Source organism: Uloborus diversus, chromosome 7 (assembly GCF_026930045.1).
Source record: "Uloborus diversus isolate 005 chromosome 7, Udiv.v.3.1, whole genome shotgun sequence".
NCBI classification, from domain to species: domain Eukaryota; kingdom Metazoa; phylum Arthropoda; class Arachnida; order Araneae; family Uloboridae; genus Uloborus; species Uloborus diversus.
Window position 1 is genome coordinate 44,143,729 of NC_072737.1, and position 12,056 is coordinate 44,155,784.

The 12,056-nt window shown below is 34.9% G+C and overlaps 1 protein-coding gene across 2 annotated transcripts in view; it reads left to right on the forward strand.

The window, feature by feature from the left end:
* Window positions 1–308: 308 nt before the first annotated feature.
* Window positions 309–12,056, forward strand: part of LOC129225689 (protein shisa-like-2B) — an 87,846-nt gene continuing 76,098 nt past the window's right edge. For both annotated transcript variants that reach the window (XM_054860163.1, XM_054860164.1), the window contains exon 1: window positions 309–446. The gene's annotated coding sequence lies outside the window, so the exon portion shown is untranslated. The remainder of the gene's footprint in view (window positions 447–12,056) is intronic.

Below are 12,056 nucleotides of genomic sequence, written 5' to 3' on the forward strand. Positions count from 1 at the left end.
GATACATGCAACCACCAAAAACATCCATGAACAATAACATGTTTTATAGTTCCATATATTCTTCCCCTTCCGAAGAAAAAAAATTGAAATGCTTTATCCATCCCTATTTCCTTACACATTTACATCGCTTTACCCCCTTTTCTCTCGGTTATCCTTTCAGTAGTAAATAGATCGTTACCATGGCAACTAAGCGCACCATCCCGTCACTATTGGTCATCCCCCTCATCACGTGGTTTGTCCTCGTTCCTCCCTTACATGCCACCAGTTCCGCTTCGTGTCCCAGAATCGTTGCTGACTTGAGCAAGGAGAGTATAGCCTGTTTGCAGTCATGTTTATTGAAGTTTATCGGTTGCTTTTCACCGGGCGGAATATTTATTATGAGTACATAGTTTGATGCTCCTTGAAAAGGTGGCATTTGGAAATTTCTTTATCAGAGTCAAGCATAGGTAAGATTATTGATCTGTCATTTAAATTTAAAATACGCCTTGCAACCTCAGACGATTTTTTTACACATTTCTAACCTGGTTTTCACATTTGAGTTAACTCTTGATTTAAAACAACTTGATTGCTCGACATTTAAGTTAGTGAGCATTTATTAATTTTGTTTGCATGTCTCTTAAGAAATTTTCTTAGAATTGCAAAAATATCCTCCACAATATGTGGCAAGAAATAATGCTTGTGGCCAAAATCAATTTCTATACGATTGGGAAGAGATTTGTCTACGATACACGTGTAAAAACTTTTAAATGAAATTTTTTTGCCTTTCGTCATTTTCCCATTGCAACAAGTGCAAACGAAGGGGCCGTGGTAGCCTGATCGGTAGGGCATTGGACTCGGGGCCGGAGGGGCTCGGGTTCGATCCCCGCTGGTCGAAGACCCACCGTCGTCATTAAAGGGGACTGGGCGACGTTAAATATGCTCGTGGTCTCAATGTCCTCCAAGTGAAACGATACCTCTGGGGGTGCTAGTACCAGGTAGCTATTAGCTCTTGGACTAGTTCTAAATTCTCATTAACTGTTCGATCCGGTGATGGTGCTGCCATCTATCGGTATATAAAATAATGGAGGCAAGGCACTAGTATGCAGACCTCGACATAAATACAGTTGTAGTCAGTTGTGACTCTTGAATAGAATAGAAGTGCAAACGAAGCGTTTTACAATTTACACTTAAATCTCAAGCATTCCCTCCGTGGCTCCGAGGTAGAAGCCTCGCTTTAAGTTCTGGTTGTCGTGGGTTCGATTCCCACTGGTGCCATAGAGGTTATTTCCTCTCCTGGTACTGTAAATCTTTCTTGTGTTGTCTCATATCTTTACTAATATTATAAAGAGAGAGGGCGGATTTTTGTGTGTTTATATGTTCGAGGTAATCTCCGGAACCCCTGCACCTATTTGAAAAATTCTTTCACTATATGAAAGGTGCTTTCTTACTGAGTAACATAGGCTATAGTTCGAAAAAAATCCAATAAATAGTTCTTTTTTTATTCCAATTTAGGCCCAAATTTCACGTAAATTGCCTATTATTGGCTATTAAAAGGGGTGAAAAATTACTTGCACATATTAATATTTTATGTCGTTGAAAAGGGTAGAATTTTTCGCGTTCTAAGCAATTTGTTTCAATGCTCTAACTTTATTACGACGGGCGTAATTTGCGTTTTTAGCTCGAACTTTTTTAGGCTTAGTTGAAATTTTGGCAATACTTTCTTCATTAAATTTATAAGTAAAAAGTGAAGGAATTGTTCCACAGTTTTCTTTTTGACACCGTTGAAAAATGCGACATTTTTTACTCCAGAAATATCTCGACCTATGGTCGGAAAAATAACCTTCTATCTGCAAAGGAAAAAAAGTTACAAGCCGTTAAAAATAAACTTCGAATAAATCTAATCTCCATTAAAATTGCTGATGTTTTGTTTTGCATTGCCATGGTTACGTCTTTTTGCTTCGCTTCATTTTAATTTCTTAAAGGCCCACAAACTTGGCGCCACGGAATTATTAAGCAGTGGGGAAATGTTTTCGCCGATTCTGCATATTTTACGATCTACGTTATGATAATTCCCTCGGACAATGTAGAAATTGTGGGAAGAGTTTGAAAACTAGGAGACTTAGCAATTTTTCCAATTATCGCCAAATTTGTGGACGCCAAAGACCAAGAACTAATGTATTTTGGCCATGGCCTTGCTGATAGTGACAGAAGCAAATGATTATAGCCCATAATTGACGATAGCGCCAAACCACCAGTTATCGAAATATTTTCGAAATTACTAATGAAAAGAAACCAGTGCATCGAAAAAGCAGGAGGGGATGGAAGTTGTATTTGTACGCGCTTTTACATTGAATTGTAAAGAAGAACATTGCTATGATTTAGCTTTCAAAACTTAATGATATCCAAACAAAATATCAATGTGAAAAGTAGCCAAGTTTGATCGAAATGAGGTTCTGGGTAGACGGTGTAACCGACAAGATTTAGACCTCACCGGATAACAAGTTCCATAGCAGTTCCTCATGGAAATTGGATTGTCCCGTGTTCTTCAATTCATTTTGAAAACAATTTTTTACTTTCTTTCATCCCTTATTTAAACTTGCCATGTTACTGTATAATTGGAGTGGGCACATGTTTTGGAAATTGTTTTTTGACGACCAAAACTTGCCGCAAGTTTAAAATCCAGAATCAAAGAAAATAAAAAAAATGTTTTCTGAATGAATTGGAAAACATGGGACAATCCAACTTATGAGGAAAAGCTATGGAACTTGGTACCCGTTAAGATCTGAATTATTTTATCGGTGACACCTTCTACCCATTGCCTCATTTTGATCGAACTTGGCTCCTTTTCACATTTATGTTTTGTTGGGATTTTATTTTACAGCTATCTATAGCGTACGGTAATGTCCACAGCCCTGCTATTTTAATTACAATAGAGAAAATAATGCCTTTTAGTTCAGAGCAATTTCATGTGTAACGGAAAGACAGTTTTTTTTTTTTTTTTTTTTTTTTTTTTTTTTATGGTTTAAGCGATTACAGTGAAATTATTTTCATTTCAGCTGACTTTTTTTTTCTCTACACTTTATTGTTAAAATATGAAAAACGAGACAGAGAAAAAAAATTCTATTCCTTTTTCCTCAATGTTTGGGCTATTTTCTGCTCCGTGATGAAATGACACTTTTCTGAACCAAGTTTTTGGACTTTTTGGATATTTTTGTGACATTGTGTATTAATTCAATCTTTTAACTGACGAATACTTTCGTGATAGAGAAGTAACAATAAGAAACTGTTAATTTAAATGATTTTTCATGCACTAGGTTGACAAAATTCAAGTTTATGCCTTTTGACGGAATAATTGCGGTGGAGTGGCTTTTAAAGTCCATTCATTGCTATAAAAAAGACGATGTTTTTAATTAAGTTAAAAATTGTTGCCTTTAACTTATATGACACTACTGTTGTTGTTTACGTATCCATGGTTAATAACCATGGAAGGATTGAGGGCCATTGCCTCGAGATTTTGGACTTTTTTATTTATTCACACATAGACAACATGAGAAAGATTTTCAGCGTAAAGAAAGGAAATACACCACTTAGAGCATCCGATGTTATCGGACCCACGTTTACCGACATTGGAAGCGAAGTTTCTACCACAAGGCAACGAAGGCACCCAACGCATAATGAATGAGGCGTAATGAGTGATATAGTTTACAAAATCATCCCAATAAATTAATGAAAAAAAAATTCTTTCGAGAGAATTTTGACGGACAGGTGTAATCTTTATATCAGGATTTTTCTTAAAATTACTTTATGGACTTTGTTTGGAGCTCAGACAAAATTATATGTGCACATTTTAACTAACGAAACAGGATCTTTCTTTTTATTTCGGAGTGGAAAGAAAAATTTACACTTGCTCTGAGTTTTTTTATTTAGTTTTATAGCACGAGCAGAGCCGTGCGGGTACTCCTAGTGTAAAATAAACAAGTTCAACTTCTCGAGACACTGGCATCCCTTATCTTGATAGTGATTATTAGCTAGGAGCCCAACAGCAACTAAACTCGAAACGAAGTTACTGATTTCAAAAGAAAAAATAATAATAGGACTCCATTTTTTCTAGCTCAAAGAAGGTTGTTAGGTGGTTAATGGTTTCATTTAAGCTGATATAGGTTTACTAGGGGTATTTCTTAGTATTTTCTGCTATTAAATTGTGACATGTTGAAAATGTGGCTGCATTTCGATGTGGTAGAGTTTATGTCTGATAGGTAGTCCTTGACATTACTTAGACTACGACCTATCTTAAAGCAATCTTATTACTCTCAACTTACAATACGACTAGTTGCTGTAGGAAATTTGGATAGCTTATTGTTCAATATAGACTTACAAGGAGGCTTCGCTCGCGAACTCCTGCTCGTCGCGTACGTGACTCTCCAACCCACCGCAAACCCATTTCACCCGGTCTCATCTTTGGTGACCGAATTAGCTAAAATAATGTTAAGTACAAAAGAATGTTTATTGAGGATTTGACTAATATATCTGGTAAATAAAGTCGTTCAAAGATAAGACTAGGCGAAATTGGTTCCTCGTAAAACTTCGAATTTTTTAGCACCTCGTTCGACTCTCAACTCACATTGGCTCTTGAGAAGGTGAGGCTTCAGACAGATATAAGCGCACAGATTTTAATGGTACTTCAGGGCCCCGCACCGACCCACCTTCGGTGGCGTACTAGGGTGGTATTGACCCATCCTCGCCGTCTTTGGCGACTTTGACTTCGCGATATATTGTGAATGTTTTGTGTTTCGTTACAAATCAAAATCCATTAGTCAGTGAAATAATGTTGAGTTAAGCCTTAATTAACGTGTCTGTTAATTAAAGTCGCACAAAGGTAAGACCAGACGATATGACTCCCTCGTAAAGCTTTTAATTTTCGGTACCGCACCCCGTTTCCACCCCGTTTGATTCTCGAGGAGAGACAGACAGACCTGCATATTTCAACGTCGGTAGTCTTAATATAGATGTATAGATGAACAGTAGCGGATACAGCCGGCGGGCAACCGGGCATTTGCCCGGTGGGCCGGTCATGCTTCGGGCCGATCAACTAACAGCAAAGTCTTTCGGGCCTGTCTACTAACAGCAAAATGTAAATTTTGCCCGTATGTGTTTAGAAACACAGCCTCAGTTTCCCTTTACGCATGGGCTAAAGCTTGCAGATGGAGGGAGGCAGGGCCGTCACCAAGAGGGGGGGGGGGAATTTCTGAACTGGGTCTGCGAATATATTTTTAGTGGTGTAATAAAAAATAAATTAAAAAAAAAAAGCAGGGACACTTTAGCGGTCGGAAAAAGTTAAAATACTTTTGGTCTCTTTGACGCTTTTATTTATAAATGACAATTCACAATTACTATAAAATGCAACTTACAACAAGAGCCGACGTGAGGTCATGTCAGCTTAGTTGGAGAATAGGGGCCCGGCTCGGAATTGAACTCGTGCAGAGGGTAAGATATCCTAATGGTAAAAGGTGTAGAAGGGGGCCTGTGAAAAAATTGACCCATGTCATTTTTTCCCGGATCCGCTTTTGCTCTCGGAAACCCTGTTTATAATAATTGAAACAAAAGTGACAAAATATTTTTTTTACGTAAAATTATTTTAAAAAATGCAATTTTAAAATACCATTGAGGAGTATGAAAGACTCTAGATTATTAAGATTGTCAAATCAAAGACCAAAGACCGCCGAAATGTGCGTTTCAAAACATTTTTTGACGAAACATAAAATATTCTGTACGCTGTACAAACTCACGGTTTCGGGCCCATCAGTTTAAAAAAAATAAGTTGATCAAAACCAATGTCGAAAGAATTCCGTGGTCCCCAGAACCTCCCCCTCCCCTCTTCCTAATATCATCGAAGATCTTGTAAAATTTAAATTTTTGGGCTTCAATTTTGAATAACTTTATAAGAGAACAGCCGAATCCACTCCCACCATAACATGGAATTCCGATTTCGAAAATTTGCTGGAGGAAAGTACTCGAACCTCTACCATTTTTTTAACATTCCCAAAGATGGTCTAAAACTGTTTTTAAATTAACAGCATCAAAAATTTTCTGGGAAATTGCACCGTCTTCTCCTCTCTCTCGGCATCATCAATAAAGAATGTTTTAAATCTCGTTTTTAGTGCTTCAAATTCGAAAATTTTCCGGGTGAGCCTCTTGAAAACTCCTTTTTCTAACATCACTGAAGGTCAGCAAAAATTTCGTTTTTGGAACTTAACTTTCGAGTAACTGCCGGTGCTCTAGTCTTTACCAGAAAAGGCTTTTAAGACTTTAATTTGAAAATTTTCTGGTGGATGGCCTCGGAATCTATCTCGACTTAAAATCACCAAAGATCTTCTAAAACTGCGTTTTCAGAGCTAATATTTTTTTTTAAAATTTCAGAGGAGGAGAGCCCCCGGAACCGCTCTTTATACCATATACTCGAAGATAATTTAAAATTCTGTTTTTGGATTTCCACTTCCGAAAAGTTGCATCAGGAGAAACCCTGAACCTACGCTTCCCTAACGTCACCAAATATTGTCTGAAATTGAGTTTTTAAGACTAAAATTTCAAACAATTTCCGGGGGAGAGGGCCTCCGGACCCCCCTATTTCAGACTCAATGTTAATCTTTCCATTCAGTTTGTATTTGCTATTAGAGAGCAGAATTAGATTACAAAAGCCAGAAAGCTTAGTCCACTCTCTCTCTCTCTCTCTCCTTGTATTGATACATGCGTTTAAAAAAAATTAAGGGGCTGCCTAACTCGTACCCGATCACGTTTTTGACCTCGCATCGAGCCTGGAGGCCGTAAGATTATCTCAGTATAAAAGAGGGAATGTTTATGACAGGGCCCAGTAATGTATTTGTGTCGAGGGACCCATCACGTTCTAAGACGGCCCTAATCTTTCACCCATGAACATCGCTAGATCAGTTTCATATAGCAGGGCAATTAAGTAACTTGTTATGACTGCAGAAAAAGACATACTAGCCAAGCAGTGTTATCATTACGGAAATATTCAATCAAGTTCCGGGCATTATAAAAATACTTAAAAATGGACAATTACAATCACAATTTTCCCCAAAAATAAGGTTTAGCTAATACTGTACCAATTTGTTCACCATTAAAGCGCAGAAGTGTTCCTATCTGTTTAATTTTCTTTAAATAAAACATATTTAGTTGTTAAGAATAATTTCCTTATATTTAAATGATATCCCAATCGTTAGGTAAAATTTAATATCTATAAGAGCTATGGGGCCGCTACATCTCAGAATGCCAGGGCCGATTTTTTTAACCAATCCGCCACTGTAGATGAAAGATAAAATTTTGGAAGTTTTCGGCGTCTCGTTCAACTCTTAACTTCCAGTGGTTCTCATATAGATGAGACTTCATGCAGACAAACAGACAGAAGAGCACATATTTTAGTAATATAGATAATTTAGGCTGAAAATAGCAACCACAAGTGGTTTCTTCTAAGTCAAATTTTATTATCTTGTTTTTAGAAAATGTACTCTATTTACTTAAAAAATTAAGTGCTATTTGATGTCAAGTAGTTGGAATTAAGATTAAATCCAATACTATTGTACCAAAAAATGATACGTTTGAATTAGTAGCAGAGTGAGTCAATAAAATGAAGTAGGTGAATGTGGGATAAAGTGAAATATTTAAAGTAACTTATACCGGTTTCAAAATGAACTAATTGGAAATTTGTTCTGGAAATGACTGTACATAAAGAAATAACAATGCATTTTGTAATAAAACTTGCATCACTGAAACATAATTTGTTATTTTTTGCAGCAAATTTGTACTTTAAAAGAAAAAAAAAAAAAGGTGGAAAGTTTTACGTGTTTTTTTCTTTGGACAAAGTGAAAAATAAACTACTTTCCTGGTGAAATATTTTCTGATTGATTACTAAAAATGTTTTTGACCAAATTAATGAGTAAATAAATACATGAATGAATGAGTTGAATAAATAATGAAACAATCAACGAATGAATAAATAAATTATGAATGAGAAAAAAGTGAATGAAATGATGAAAGAATAAGAAAATATGTGAATGTCTGAATAAATTAGTGAATTGTTAAAGGCTAAAAATAATAATGAGTGAATACATAAGTAATTTAATGAATAATGGAATAACTAAACAAAATGAACTTTCTCACTTCACCCCGCTTGCACTTGACTAATTGTACAAAACATTTAAAATAATGTGAAATAAATAAATACTGCACCGGATATTAGTACGCAAAAAATAATATTTAAAATTTTAATAGCATGAATTTTATTATTATATAGTAAACAGATTGATTTACAAGAAAATATTACAATATGAATATACACTTTTTGAAAATTGATTGTGTAATTATATGCTTTGATCTTCAGAGATAACTTTTTCCTGACAGGAGTACACTTAATGCGTTTCTACATAGTTGAAGTATTACCAGATAGGTTATTAATTTGGACTATTCATCCAGTTCATTGTTTAATCCAATACGAAATTGCCTAGTTACGTTGTAGGTGAATATCTACAAATTTCTGTAATACATATTTATTCTAATACAACAATTACACATCACGTTACACAACACATAGTTCTAGTCTACTTATCGGAACTACTCACATCAGAATCTGAAGCATCCAGCACCCTCTACATTTTCATGTCTTTGATTTACAACACAGATAGCGCTGAAAACAGAGTAAATATTTCACCATTCCACTTTGCTCGCTATTTCTTTTTGATCCTCATTCCCATTCTTTACTTTTCCGGAATTTACAATTATGTTTTTTTATGCAAATGCAACGATATCTTAATATTAAGGCCTTATTCTACAGTGATATTTATGACAAAAAAATTCTTATTTCACTATAAAGATGTGCCAGGTTCAAGCTCACACATCTTTGTAGTGTCAGCTTGAAAGCATTGAGGCAGTGAGAAGCAAAGGGATGTAAGTGGACATTTTCAAGTTTTGAGTGAAACGCGTTTAAAGATAACATATTAGGTAGGCTCTCATTGAAATTTTGTTCCAAATCATGTTGTATAGCAGCAACTACCAGGGCTACTTAGTACCATCTCTTGCCCCAAAACAGAGGAGAGGTTGACCTACCATATGTACTAGTTATCTCCAAATTTTTAACAATAACGGTTAATAACGGAAAAAATGTTTCGCAAATTGCTATTTGGCAGTTTCACCACCGTAAGTTTTTTTTTCCTTTGGAAAAAATCTGTTACAAGCGTGAATTACTCATGATTGTCTTCATGCGGAATAACCCAATTTGAAACCTTTTTTAAAATAAAAGTCTCATTTCTTGCATTTTATTAAAGCAAATAGAAATTCTTGGCAATGGGACAAGACTTTTCTCCAAAACAATGGCATAAGAGATTTTTTTCTTCATTGTGTGAAGTAATGATACGTTTTAAACACAAAGAGTTTTGAAAATGTGAAAGTAATTATTATAACTTACGTTATTCAAATAATTAGAGTAGATTTTTGTGTTTCATACGAGATGATTATTATATTATCAATTTTTAATTTCCAAAATTTTATTTGCTATTACTTTAGCAGCGCAATGTCATTAAATAGATGCAATGGGTCAGCTTCCTATGTTGTAATCAGAAAAATTTAGATATTTATTAGTACAAACTAAAGGGTGCTAGATGACTGCGATGCCTTTATTTTTATTACTAGCTGTTATACCCGACTTCTCTCGGATTTTAAATGCAGCACGTCCCCAGGATCTAAATAGTATTTTTAAAGTAGTAAGCCAATAAATTCCAATAAAATCGGTTCTGTATAACATCAATACATCTTCAAGGTTCACAGTTCCTTAATACAAATGAAACAGCTGAATAGAAGTTTTTTTTTGATGACGGAATATCAGACTTAAGTCATAGTCAGAATGAAGTCATAGAAGATTCATAGAATGAAGAGTCAGAGTGAAGTCATAGAATCAGAATTAAGTCATAGTATACACGTAAGAAACGACTAAATTTCTACTTTAAGCCAGATCATTGTTAGAAATGAATAAATTTTGTACCACTCTGTTTGAAAATAGTTCGTATTTAACGTGAGTTAAATATTTAATATGTACCATAATACATGTAGGTATTGAAACTAAATACTTGCACGTCAATAAATCTTTAATTTGCGCCAGCATCCGGCACAATATTTCTACGTTGACACCAGCATGTATTAGTGAATGATTTCTGAAAATAAAGTGAATCCCCTGAATAAATAAAGTGAAATACAGCTAAAATGCTAAAACTTCCATTTGCGTGAAGACAACAGTCCCAGAATAGTGTAAACAGAAACTTGATATCCTAGTTCAAAAACAGTTCCTAAATAGCTCCCTTAGTCAACAACCATTCTTGATCTGTTAGAATATCTGACTCTAAAAATCCCCAAGAGAAACAAACAGTCCCTAAAAAACGTCAATGGGCCTGTTGAAATTACCAATCAGAGTAAGGACAACAGCTTCTAAAACTTTCCATTTGAATAAGGAAAATAGTACGCATAACTTTACATTAGAGAAAGAAAAACATTCCCTAAAATCCCCAATACAACAACGACATCAAAGTCTAAAAATCTAAAATACTAGAAAGGTAATGGTTTTTAAATAACGTCTTCCACCCTCTGAAAATCTCTGTCTGGAATCGTTCCAAAAATTTTCATCGGGAAAAGCTCATCAGCGTAAATAAAACACAATTTAAAAGGACAATATTCCTTATTATTATCATTAAAATAAGAACATGAGTCCCGAAAATCCGTAATTAGCATTATTAATCCTCAAAACCACAAAAAGCAATTAAATATTCTACTAAAATTTAAAACGATTCCACAAATGGAGGGGTAATTGGTAACGTTAGTCTTGGAAAGACTGCAGAAAAATAATGGGTTTGGCAGATTTTTTTTTTTTATGCTGTATTAGAACTTACACATTATTTGTTGGTTATTCAAATAATTATCTGGCGGGTTATTTTAAAAACTTAATATAACTTCAAATAATTTTTAACCTAATTTATTCCTGAAGCTGAATTTCCACATTTTATTGTAAAGGCAAAACGCCAAATTTTTTGAACAGTCACCACGAACATGCCACCGTAACTCCACCAGCTAAATGAATAAAAATACCATTTTATGCGTTTATTTTCTGCGTCAAAATAAAGCCATGTCTCCAACAGGGGAACTATCAACATAGCACACCAAAGGATAAGGGGTAGGGCCCCAGGTGCCTCAAGCAACGAACCTATATTTCCGTGTCATTTTATGAAAAGGAATTTTTTATTTAAGGTGTTAAGCATTATTTAAGGCTCCTTTAAAATGTAAAATGAACCGCCAACTCTTTTGTTACCACGTCTCCAACACCAATTTTATATGATCATAAGAACTACAATTGGAAAAAATTCCAACATGAGTTGCGAAAATATGAACATTTTTGAAATCGTGCCAAAACACTGAGTAAGGGAAGTTCTTGTATTATTTTATTTATTTACCAGATCATTTTACATATGTCATGAAATGTTTCAAGTTTGTTCTGTTGCGACTTACGGAATTGTTAAAACAGGGGTATGGGGAGTTAACCAAAAATTTGTTTTGCAAGTGTTTTACAAGTTTGGGAATGTTGAGAGACTGGCACAGTCTGCAAATTTTAAACAATTATTTTGATTGCATCATTAAAACCGTATAATTTAGTACATGGCCTTAGGTGTCAAAAACTTGGCGACAATTGAAAAAATGACCAATTCTCTTTGTAATCGAAATCTTCCCACAAGCTTGGCCAAGTTCAGGGTTAGCTGAATAATACGTAAGGGCCAAGAAGTAAAAGGTGTATATATGCAAAATGGCTGCGACTAAATTCCTAAAAATATTGCATCTATTGCACGAAGTGTAATGAATTATGTTAATGCCTAAATACCCAAAACAAAACAATTTGTACCAGACTGGCTTTGATTCTAAAATAGTATTCATGCATTTGTTTTCAGAAAAATATATTTTTTTAGCGACAAAATAACTACTTCTCTTGGCAAAAACACGTAAATGTTTAAAAATCAAGAAAAGCCTCGTAT